This window comes from Rhamphochromis longiceps, linkage group LG3 (genome assembly GCF_057381845.1).
Source record: "Rhamphochromis longiceps isolate RC_006_pf linkage group LG3, R_longiceps_female_GT1.1, whole genome shotgun sequence".
NCBI lineage: Eukaryota > Metazoa > Chordata > Actinopteri > Cichliformes > Cichlidae > Rhamphochromis > Rhamphochromis longiceps.
The window spans coordinates 6505001-6517377 of record NC_140559.1 but is presented as its reverse complement, the minus strand read 5'-3'; the positions used below and the strand labels follow the sequence as shown (position 1 = coordinate 6517377).

At 41.9% G+C, this 12377-nt stretch overlaps 1 protein-coding gene and 1 long non-coding RNA gene across 7 annotated transcripts in view; one reads left to right on the top strand and one right to left on the bottom strand.

Moving 5' to 3' along the window:
- Positions 1-12377, bottom strand: part of LOC146672673 (uncharacterized) — a 128970-nt gene that overhangs the window by 15769 nt on the left and 100824 nt on the right. For 2 of the 6 annotated variants that reach the window (XM_085388118.1, XM_085388159.1), the window contains exon 1: positions 8611-8766. The exons of the other annotated variants lie outside the window; for them this stretch is intronic. The gene's annotated coding sequence lies outside the window, so the exon portion shown is untranslated. Of the gene's footprint in view, positions 1-8610; positions 8767-12377 lie in introns of those variants that run through there. 6 annotated transcript variants of the gene reach the window in all.
- LOC146672678 (uncharacterized) lies at positions 5243-5998 on the top strand. The gene is made up of 3 exons (XR_014908338.1): positions 5243-5372; positions 5667-5729; positions 5860-5998. It is a non-coding gene; the product is annotated as an uncharacterized LOC146672678 (long non-coding RNA).

Here is a 12377-nt window from a genome sequence, read left to right as displayed (position 1 = left end):
AACATTACCTGTCCTTTTATTAACTGCACAAGTAGTGCTGGTCATAGCTGCTGGCTACCTGTGTAAGGCTGTCATGGGTCTGTAGCTCTGTCACCGTTTTAGGGAACATATTTAGTTTTAAAGCAAGTTTCCGGGCTTGTCCTGCCTTTCTGGAGGGATTATATTTCACTAAAAACGATCTAATATGCATGTCCACATAATTATGCATTATTATAATTATAATATATTAAAAACACACGCTGTATTTTAAAGAACATACATTAAGAAGCAGATTATATTAGATTTATATTTTAAATAAGACAACATTTGGATGTTACAGCAGTAAAATGATTGTATCTCTACAGTTTAAAAATGTAATAAGCTTTGCCCTGCACAGAGTGGATAGTGAAACAAATGGAATCATCATAAATACATTATTTCATATTTATTACTTCCCCCTCCTCTTTGCTTTATTATTGTAGCTCTAGTAATAAATAATAATGTAAGGATTCTGGATCAGCACAGTGATCCCCACAGTATATACAGTATTCTGAAGAAGGTCTAAAATGTCACTGTGTGTGCATGTGTGTGTTTTATTTAGATGGATTTTTAAAAAAAATATTACTCATGATATAACATTGTGCAGACATGGCTGGTAAGGACATGAGGAGGAAACAGCAGGAGCTGTGTGAGGCTACTAAAGGCAGTGCTATAACATTTTTCTGTCATCATTTTATTATAGATTAAGTGCTGGAGTTGTTAGGTGTGGATAATTAGATTATAGTTTATTGCAATAGCAAGTTGTGCCTTGTTCTCACATAGACAGCAAGTGCAGAGTGATATATGAAATGATGGGATGGAAGGAAGAAGAGAAGCAAAGAGTGATTCACAGGCAGAGCCTAAATTATTTCTCACAGTTTTTGTTGCCTTATGGTTCCAAGCGCTGTCACCAATCTTTGCATTTTGTTATTATCTCATGACACTTGTTTAATCAGCTACCATCTCTCCTGTGGACTTTTTAATGTCTACAGTCTCAGACCAACACAGCCCTGCCCTCATAGCTGGACTGGCCATCGTGCATACCGGGCACTTGCCCGGTGGGCCGCTGGCGATTTTTTGGTTTTTTTTGGGAAGGGTATAAACAATGAAAGGCGTTGGATTGGCGAATTGGTCATGATCGACTCTGGGCTGGACCAATTACAGCCGAGGAGGTCGGATGCACCCTCCCCCTTGTTTAGCAATCTTATAGACGAACTAAAGAAAATGGAGAACAAAAAAAGGAAAGGAGGTGCCGAAAAAATTAGGGCCAAAAAGAAACAAGCCCTTCAGGCAGACGCTGCCAAATGTGTGAAAATTACTGAATTGTTTGGTGGTAGCTATGGCATAGCTTCCATAGATTTAGCAAGATCAGCAAGTGGTGGAGGCCAGCAGGTGGATGAAGGAAAGGGGAGGCAGGAGGAGGAGAGACCCGAGGCGGCCGCCGGTCATAGTGGCAGAGGAACTGAACTTCAGGTAAGAAGTTATGACCTGCTGTCTATCTGTGTCAGATAGAAACTAATTTTAGTTGTAGTTTGTTTTCGTTGTGGTGACTTTATACAGTCGCTTAGAATAACTCGTACAGCGTAACTAGCATGACGGAGTTTATATACTGCTGGGCGGGTGCTATGAAGTTACTGATAGTAAATTTTATTTTATGCTTAAGGTTAGTTTCTCAAACTTCTCAAAATCTTAACAAACTGTGCCAATCCTTACATGTTGCACCAGCTGATTTATCATCAAAAGTGGAGAAGTCTGTGACAGAGGAGACAGAAGAGCAGCAGAGAGAGATGGAAGAGCAAGAGAGAGAGATGGAAGAGCAAGAGAGAGAGATGGAAGAGCAAGAGAGAGAGACAGAAGAGCAGCAGAGAGAAATAAAAGAGCAAGAGAGAGAGATGGAAGAGCAAGAGAGAGAGATGGAAGAGCAAGAGAGAGAGATGGAAGAGCAAGAGAGAGAGATGGAAGAGCAAGAGAGAGAAATAAAAGAGCAAGAGAGAGAGATGGAAGAGCAAGAGAGAGAGATGGAAGAGCAAGAGAGAGAAATAAAAGAGCAAGAGAGAGAGACAGAAGAGCAAGAGAGAGAGATGGAGCAAGAGAGAGAAATAAAAGAGCAAGAGAGAGAGATGGAAGAGCAGGAGAGAGAGATGGAAGAGCAAGAGAGAGAGATGGAAGAGCAAGAGAGAGAGATGGAAGAGCAAGAGAGAGAGATGGAAGAGCAGGAGAGAGAGATGGAAGAGCAAGAGAGAAAGATGGAAGAGCAAGAGAGAAAGATGGAAGAGCAAGAGAGAGAGATGGAAGAGCAGGAGAGAGAGAGATGGAAGAGCAAGAGAGAGAGATGGAAGAGCAAGAGAGAGAGATAGAAGAGCAAGAGAGAGAGATGGAAGAGCAAGAGAGAGAGATGGAAGAGCAGGAGAGAGAGATGGAGCAGGAGAGAGAGATGGAAGAGCAAGAGAGAGAGATGGAAGAGCAAGAGAGAGAGATGGAAGAGCAGGAGAGAGAGATGGAAGAGCAAGAGAGAAAGATGGAAGAGCAAGAGAGAAAGATGGAAGAGCAAGAGAGAGAGATGGAAGAGCAGGAGAGAGAGAGATGGAAGAGCAGGAGAGAGAGAGATGGAAGAGCAAGAGAGAGAGATGGAAGAGCAGGAGAGAGAGAGATGGAAGAGCAGGAGAGAGAGAGATGGAAGAGCAGGAGAGTGAGAGCCAGGGCATCGATTACTTTGCTCGCCCTGAACCTGCCATATTACAGGCCTTCTTAGATTACCACCCACAGCAGAACAGTAGCAGTGCAGTTGTGATGAGGGTGTTCAGCTGTAAAGATGGCACCAACAGGAAGTGGCTTACTTATTGCAAAGAACGCCATTTATTGTTCTGCTTTGTGTGTCTGGCATTTGCAAGGCTGACTGACACCAGCACATTTATAACAGGCATGAGTGACTGGCGACATATACATCTGCGCACAGAGGAGCATGAAAAGAGCAATACACACCAGACCTGTGCTGAAGCTTTTTTCTTAAGGTGCTCAAAAGGCAACATCAGGAGCTTGTTTGCTGGCAGTCAGTTGTCAGCTCACAGAGCACAAGTGAAAAAGAGACGGCAAGTTTTAGAGCGTATAGTGGATGTGATCAAAGTACTTGGGAAGAGGGGACTCAGCTATAGGCATGTGGAGAATGAGGCTGCATACACTTTAGGTGATAACACCATCGATCATGGTAACTTTCTGGAACTGATTGTGTTATTAGGCAAGTATGATATGTGCCTTGGAGAACATTTGAATGACTGCATTGAAAAAAGCAAGAAGTTGCATCAGACCAGTGGATCAAGAGGTAGAGGATCTCTCATCACCCTACTCTCCAAAACAACTGTCAACTCAGTGATTGATGCACTTGGCCATCTCCTTCAAGAGAGCATCGCCAGTGATGTCCAGAAAGCTGGGATGTTTTCTGTTCAGCTAGACACAACCCAAGACATCACAGGTTATGATCAGTGTTCAGTAATCATCAGGTATGTTACTGAGTCTGTGCAGGAGAGGCTTGTCTCCATAGTGAGGTGCGAAGCATCCACGGGGCAGTACTTTGTAAACTTGCTTTCCGGAGTTTTAGAGCATCTGAATCTAGACAAGGCCATGTGCATTGGGAATGCAACAGATGGTGCTTCAAATATGCAGGGCCAGTACAAAGGCTTTTCAGCACTTATGACTGCCCAGTCTCCAACTCATGTGCATGTGTGGTGCTATGCACACATACTTAATCTTGTGATTGCTGACACAACACAAAGTGTCATTGAAAGTGGATCACTCTTTAATTTACTTAATGACATAGCTGTGTTCATCAAGGAGTCCTATCACAGGGTTAATCTGTGGGAGAAACAAACCGAAAACACAAGACACAGACGCCTCAGTCCAATAGGTGAGACACGGTGGTGGGCCAAGCATGATGCCCTCCAGAAAATCTTTGGACATTTTGGAAAACCAGATGATGGCCTCTTCGTTGATGTAGTGCTGACGATGGAAGCCATTGAAAAGAGGGAAAAAGAAAAGCCAGCTGTTTGTGCCAAAGCACGAGGCTTTAAAGAGGCATGAAACTGTGTTAACAGCACAGATATTTCTTAGAGTGTTTGAGCAACAACTCCTCTGTCAAAGTACCTCCAGTCAAAGGGGATGGACATTCTCTCTGCCCATCATATGGTGACTGCCACACAAGATGGCCTCAAAAGTATTGCCAGGGACTTTCCAACTGTGAAGACAGCTGCAGACACATTTGTGAAACAGACAAATCAAAAACTAGAGGAGAGGGAGAACAACACAGACATGGAAGTGGAGGCTGAACTACCTAAAAAGAGAGCCAAAAGGAGAAAAGGCATGGCCGGAGAGATGCCTGAAGATGAGTTGCAAATCAATGCTGAGAAATCATATGAGGTGAAAGTGCACAACATCATCCTGGACAGTTATTGAAGCAATCCACAGACGATTTGTCATACATGGCCCTCTTCTTGCCGATTTGGCATGGTTGGACCCCAGGAAGTTTAGCCAGGTCAGAACAGTTTCTCTTCCAAGTAATGCATTTCAGAACCTCAGCGCCTGTCTACTTAAATTTGACAGCAGGGCTACAGTTAATAACCTTCAGTCAGAACTGAAACGTTTTGCTGAACAGTGGGAAAGGCTTAAGACATCACATGTAGATGAGTACACGACCAGAACAGCAAAGGACAGATCTGAAGAATGGGACGAAGAAAGTGAAATTGTGACCGAAAGCTGTGGTTCTTGCAAAAATTGCCCACTGTGCTGCTATCAAATACTCAGGCGGTTCAACATGCTGTCTGATGCCTATCGTCTCCTTGGGCTGGCATACAAGTACCTGCTGACCCTCTCCCTCACTCAGGTTGCCTGTGAAAGAACATTCTCTACACTCAAGTTCATTAAAAGCAGACTCCGAAGCAGCCTGTCTGCAAACAAGCTGGAGATGTTTATGCTGATGGCCACTGAAAAGGACATTCTCATGTCATTGGACTCTGACATGGTCATTGACAGGGTAGCTGAGAAGAGTGACCTGCTGAGAAAGCTCCTTTTGTAACCTGGTGAGGTGAAATAAAAATGAGCAAAACATTCCTAATTATCTATTGTTAATATTAAATTCAGCTTTATTGTTATTGCCTAAATGAATACGTTTAGTATCTACCTTCACTTCAAACAAGTCAAGTGATTGGTAAATGCTTAGAATTTGTCCATCTTAATAGATAGAATAAATATGAGATTGGAGTATTAGGCATTTATAAACATATATTCTTACAGTCTTAATCTGTCATTGTTTCATTTCAGATGCTGTCAGTCATTTTAGGAGGACTGAAGTGTGTTCATTTTAAGTAAGTACTATATGGAATATGATTCAACCATTTTTCTAGAGTAAGCATACCAGTACTGTCATCGTCTGAAAAAATCTATTAAGTACAATTCTTTCTCAACCTTCACTGTCTGTCCTTTCACTTCATAAAGGTTTCCATGTCTTAAGATATGTTCAGTGTTGCTGCTGTGGAAGTGTTGTAGGTGACCTTTTATTGATGAGTGAATAGTCTTTGGTGATACAATTCAATTATAATCTGTCCTTTATAGATTTTAATATTCATCTAATCTTTATTCCTTTCTGTCCTGTTTGTCAGGGTCTGATCATACATTGTTTGTTTAAGAGGTTCGAGACCATTCAACTTTTTAAGTTCATCAACGTAAGTACTAGTGTATATGATTTCTCTAATTCCTTTCTGGAATAAAGATGCCAGTACTGTGATCATCTGAGCAAGTCCATCAATTGCCATTCACAGTTCTTTGTCCTTTCACTTGTGTCCTGTTTTTCAGGGTCCCATATAATTTCTTCAGAAGTAAGTACTGTATATGATGCCAGTATTTTCCCATATTTTCTAGATACTGTATTAGTACTGTGTGTAAAATGCCATCAAAAACTCAATTAAGTGTTATTCTTATTCTTCTTTCTCACCTTTCTTTCTCTGTCTCCTTTCATATTTAAAGGTTGCTGTGTTAACAAAATATATTGTGCTACCATGCTGTTTTCTATTGTTTTGGTAAATAAATACTTTATGAAAATATCCCTAAATCTGTCATTTATTAATTTTAATATTAATTAATGATCATGTCTCACCTCTAGTGTTCTTGGTCTTAATTTCAGGTTTCTACCATGTGTTGTAGATAGTTCAGGAGGTTAACTCTACCAAGCAGTCTTTTTGTTTCCGCTATGTACTGTTTAAAATCCCGAATAGGGAGAATGGTGTAGGTTTAACTTTATTAGATTGATACATATATACCAACAAGGCAGTGTACATCAAAGCAGTTGTTTTCATGCAAAGGCTTTATGGTTTTTCCTATAGCGATTGACAGACCACGTGACTTTGCGCATTGCATGCCGGGAACTCCTGGCAAAACAATCCAAGTACCGCATCAAATACAAGCATTTGCAATTGCAGCACCGCAAAACGTTCATTCTCCGGTTCCAATACCTTCTTGATTTTTCTTTGCCGCACAAAAAAGGTATGTACAAAACGACGGAGAACAATGCCGGTCCGTACAAAGACAGACTCGACGAAAAGACAAAGAAAAGATACGAGGAAAAATCAAAGGAGTGAAAGGGTCAGAACCTTACGAGCACACAGAGGGACAAAAGACGTCAGCGTGCTGCCCAACTTTCACCATGCTCAGATTTATAATTATACGGTTCTTGGAGTGAGTGCATACACTCATGAAGTTTAGTAACTTCAGGTCACTGCAACAAGCCCAGGTACAGTTTACTGACGGATGGGTACAGGACCTTGAAATGCACCGAAAGACCATCGTACGAACAAAGGTAAGTTTACCTTTGTTCGTCTCACAAATCGTCTTCATAAATACACATTCGTTAACCGTGTATGAATATAACCTTTGAGCTCAACGGTAATTACTTAGTAGTGGAAAAATAATTGTAATATTTGAGCCATTTCTGCTGTCCAACTACTTCTTACAAAATACATTTTTAATGTTAATTAGATTTTTTTTACCGCATAAATAAAGGTTATATAAAAGTCACTGCCAAAGACTGATTGCGGCTTCTACCTTGTTACACTAATGTTGTTTGTAGCTCAGTATGACTTTATGTCATCCATGAGGGATGCATTTGACATATGTTTCACATATTATAGCCCAACAAGTTATTTATAGCAATTTAAATACGAGCAATCAGTTTCTTTGCAAATACCGGAAATCAGTTTTTGGCAGACAATCACTTTTTGGCACAACACCGGCTATTGCAGTTAATAATACAGCAGCTTCTTGCCATTTTTTGTGTTTCTTTTTATCGCTGTGTAACTGAGTTCAATTGAAAGCCTGCATGCGCTAGTACCGCTTGTCAAAAGTTCCCAGAATCCTTTGCGGTTTTATCCATGAATGACGTCACATTTTTGGTGGGCCGGTCTCCAGTCAAAATGCCCGGGCCGATTTTTTGTCCCAGTCCAGCCCTGCCTGCCCTCCAGCACTATCCACAGCAACCCCTCAACAGCAACATTGTACCCATCAGGTAAAGCATCGGCTACGTTTGCTTTGCCTTGTTGCCCATATTAGACTCTTGATGAAAGTGTGTTGTTGTTATTCAGCCTGGTTCAATGTGCCCCTTTTTAACTTTGAGCACCCGCCCCTTTAAACCTCTCTGCACGGCCCTGCCTAACAGACCTACACCTTAGTTCACAGATTCACTTTGTCTAAGGTTGATTTCTGGGATTTCACACAACCCAGGATTCAGATCGTGAATCCATGATGGGCTTGGATTTACATCATTATAAATGAAATGTGCTCTACTTGGAAGCAGCCGGCCCCGCCCCTTTTGACGGGTTGTGTGAGACTTTAAATCATCAAACTGTAAATTATAAATTTAAATTGTTATTGATCCTTTACCCCGAGTCCTAAAGTGTAGATTTATTTTCTTACTCTTCTTATATTTATTGTTTGTTTACTTGCACCGCTGTAACTGCAGCCTCGTCGTCTCGTCTCTCTATATGCTGGACTGTCTGTAGCGGAGATGACAATAAAGTTTACTTTGACTTCAGCAGCGCGCAGGCGCACCGAGGGCTCTCGCGCTCACTTTATAGAATTTAGAAAAAACATCAGTGCAGATTATAAATCTGTATCATAATATCTGTTTGTTGTTTTTATTTTGTTTTGCGAGTTGGTTATTAGATGCCGCTCCAGCCAGCCAGAGACTCCCCGCCGCCCCGCCCTCTCCTCCCTGTGCCGCCAGCAGCAGGCGCACCTCGCAAACGGAGGGCGCCCTTACTCCCAGCAAATGGCTGATAGAAAACCGATCGGTGCCTACGAATTTCCCAATATGCGCTGGCATGACGTCGGGGAAGCATGGGTACGACCGATTATTTTATTTTTTTCTTGCCAATGCCCGTGATGCCCCCCCCACCACGATGCATTCTATTGGTTTGCACACTTACACACACCCAGCTGTGGTTTCCTGTTTTGCTGGACTCTGGAGAGCCCCGCCTTTAACGCTCTTCTCTCACAGAGAGCAACAGAAAACTTGGAAAAACTCCAGATTGACTGAACTCAGTTCAAAGTTACCTTGACACCTTTAGATGTGAGACGTAGTGATGGTCCGCTTGAAGCTGACGCTCCGGTGCGTGTGTCAGAAAGATCAACGCGCTGCTTCAGAAGCACCGTGTCGAGGCTTGATTCGTTTGGCCAGAGTCACGTGATCAGTGACGTCTGAAGCTTCGTTTAGAACGTACCTTTTTTTAAATCGAACTTTATTGAAACACAATGAGTATACAACATACAAACAGATGAAGTTTACAAAAGAACAGAACATGAACATACAGAACCAGGAGTAAAAAAATTATGATATGAGTAGGCGAAAAAAATCAACATATAAATATTGTTCTGAGAGGCTTTTTGTTGGTTGAGTCTGAAATTGATTGTATGTACAATTCATATCCTTATAAAAAGGCAGAAATATGGTGTTTTATTAATAAACTTACATTTATGGATATAAAATAGCTAAAAGTATTAACAAATTTTTTATAAAAAAACATTTATCATTCTTCCTGGGGAACTTAAAGAAAAAGAATAAAACATTTTCCCATCGTAAAGAAAACTCCCTTAAAATATGGACAATAACAAAACTGCTAAATTCTTCCAGAATCTCTGTGTAGAGGAACCAAAAGAGATGTGCCACAGTTTCTGGATGATCCCCACAGAAAGTTCAATTAGTATTTATGTCTCTTTTAAATGTTACCATATAGTGACTGGCTGGGTCACATTTATGAAGAATTTTATATGAGATTTCCTTCACCTTGTTCACAATTAGATATTTATGGGATCATCCAGACTGTCTTCCAGGTGATATCTGGAACATGTCGGTTCCAGTAAGATATTCTATATATGGGAGAGACATGATATCTTCTTGGAATAAACTACGTATTCTCTTATTGCTGTTACCAAGTTCCTGTGAAAAGCAGATTTTTCCCACTGCTGACTCAGCTGGATCAGGGAGAGTGACTGAGGCAGATATTGAGCTGTCAGTGTTTTTATATAACATTAAAGTCCCTGAGGGTATGGCACCAAGCACCATTGAGAATTCCCCAACACTGACGGGAAAATTATATAGTGTAAGGAATTCATTGTAAGTAAGTAGTACTCCCTCGTTAAATTTTAAAACTTAGTAGCGGCCGCCATTGTTGGCAGCTGAAATTTGGCTGGGCCGCGCTATGAATTCTGGGATATGGTGGGCCACGAAGGACACACCCGACCCATCCTTCAAACTCGGGGGAATGAAGGACGCATTTGAAGGAGTCGAGGAATCGGGACAGCCTTGGTCGCCTGGCTGTGACGTCATCGGCCTTCAAATGCGGCCTCCGGAGGATGCAGCCGACGTTTTGGGACACAGCTTGGGTGTCTTTGTTGGTCATGTGACCTCCCAGGGACTACACATGGAAACGAGCAGTTTAGCTCAAATCTGGCAGGTTTCCATCGTCTGTTTTTGTCCTGATGTCCATGAACATGAACACTGTCCCTGTCAAACACGTCCAGATAATCTGATCCAGTGTTGTTCTTCTTCTGTGGTGTTTGTGATGGAGCTGCTGATCCTGATGTCCTCCACCAAGGGGGCAGCAAATTCAGCTGACTGTCATCATTTATTAAAAAGATGTAACAATGTGACATAATGCAATATAATAGTGTCAGTTACACATTGTGGGTTGCACTGTGGCCAGAATGGACATTACCTCCTGCCTAATGGAAGCTGTCAGCCATCCTGCAACCATGAATTAGATAAGCAGAAGTGAAGGGATTGTTAACAACAATTTAATAATAAAATGTAATGTGATAGTTGCACTTTATTAGCTCCCCACAATCGTATGAATAATAACCATGAATGCACTGCATGCTCATAGCAAGTTCTTTAGGTTTAAAGTGAGATCCTGCTTTAAAGGGCGCTTCATCTGCTGGGAATGACATGTTTCTTCTAGTATGTAAGGCTCAGCCCATCTTACTGGGACTTACTTTTGTAGATCCACATGCTCTAAACCTGCTGCTCCATGATTGGTGCAGAAGCTTTAAGCTACTATTAACAAATAATGACCATGGACTTAGTTGTTACTACAATAACTTATCATTGAGCAACTTGTATATTTAATTTTACTTGTAAAACTATGCAAGTAGAATTGAATGGGGCACAGTGAGCTGAGCACAGGCCCACTCTGTGACACTCAGAGGTTTGTGGATATCATGCTGAGAGTATTGGACACAGTGCAGCCAGCTTGCAGCCACTTTCCCACCACTTTAGCACAATGTTTACATGAGACTCAGCCACACTAATGTTCCTGGGCAGACATGTGGTGCAGCATGGCTGATGGCACTGTACCTGCAGCTGTCATGGACAAGAACCACTCAATACCTCACCCAAGCCAAGCCTGTGCTGATGTTGTGATCTGAGACCGAGACACTAACCCAGGATCATGATATGATGTTGTGAGAGTTTCACTAAGAATCAGCTCTGATTACAAGATTTCAATCTATCGTAACTCTAATTTGTATTTACTTCAGTTTGTTCATCTTGGAGCTGTGTGCAGCTGAGGACAGTCTTATTATTACCAGGTGAGGATATGTAACAGCCACAGTCTGTAGAGATGATGTCACCATGGAGTGGTGATGTCACTGGAGCTGCCAATATGTGCTCCAGCCAAAGCTACACCAGAGGGTTGTGCTGTGTAACAGGTTGGTGCAGGTGGTGTTATCTACATTTGAACATTAGGCAACAGTCTCATGAAGACACTTTATATTGTTCACTAAAGACCAACAATAACAGAGACAAAGGGAGAGCAGCAGAACTAGTGCTAACAATTAGCACTGCTAGCCTGCCCACCAACACCAGCTAATGTTCTAAAAACGATGATCAATGATTTTGCTGTAACGGCTCCAGCTGTCTGTGTCAGGGACACGTTGGAGATGAAGTGAGTGATCCAGTGACAAAGGTTTGGAAACCTGCAGTCAGCTGAGACTAAAGGAGTCACCTGACCGAGAGACCAAATGTTTCACTGAGAACGTCCAGATGAACAGAATCAACCTTTGGGATAATCTGTTCCACACATCCATGTTTCACTTACTGCATTATATTTCCTCATTGCTGTGCACACAGGCCTGTGGCTTATAACCAACTCCAAGTTCAGACTCAGAGGCTGCTGAAGCTGTTTTCTGGAACAGAGACGTGTTGGATATAAAACCAACTCTTCTTTATGTGTCAGCACTGAGGAAAGGAGCAGCTTCGTTTCTAAGTGTATGAAGGACTGTAGCAGTGTGTGTGTGTGAGCTTTATTTCACAGACAGAACCATGTCAAAAACACAACTTCAGGTAAAAACAATACAAAATCAAAGAGTCTGATCAGAAGGATTAAACAGAGGAGTGTGGGACTGTTTTTAACAGACAGCAGGTTAAGCCAGGCTGGAGGAGTAAACTGAGCCTCGGTGTGAGCAGCAGTGTGTTTGACAGGAAGCTGAGATAAACAGTCTGGAGCCCATTTAGTGCTTCATATGAAAGTGTGAGGATTTGAAAGCAAATCTAAAATCAAGCAGGAGTCAGTGTGAGAATGATTTGTGCTTTTCCTCAGTCAGATGCTGGGAGTTTCAGTTCATCCATGTTCAGCGTGCTGTGCTTTGTGTAACAGGAGAATATGACAGTATAAATCAAGTCTTCATGTCACTGAAAGCCTCCACAGTCTGCTATGGAGGTGCATCAGTTTGGATTTACAAGAAGAACATTTCTTAAACCTGCCACAAGATGGCGCTCCAACAGAAGGGATGTCCACAGTGTAACACAGACACACACATACTGT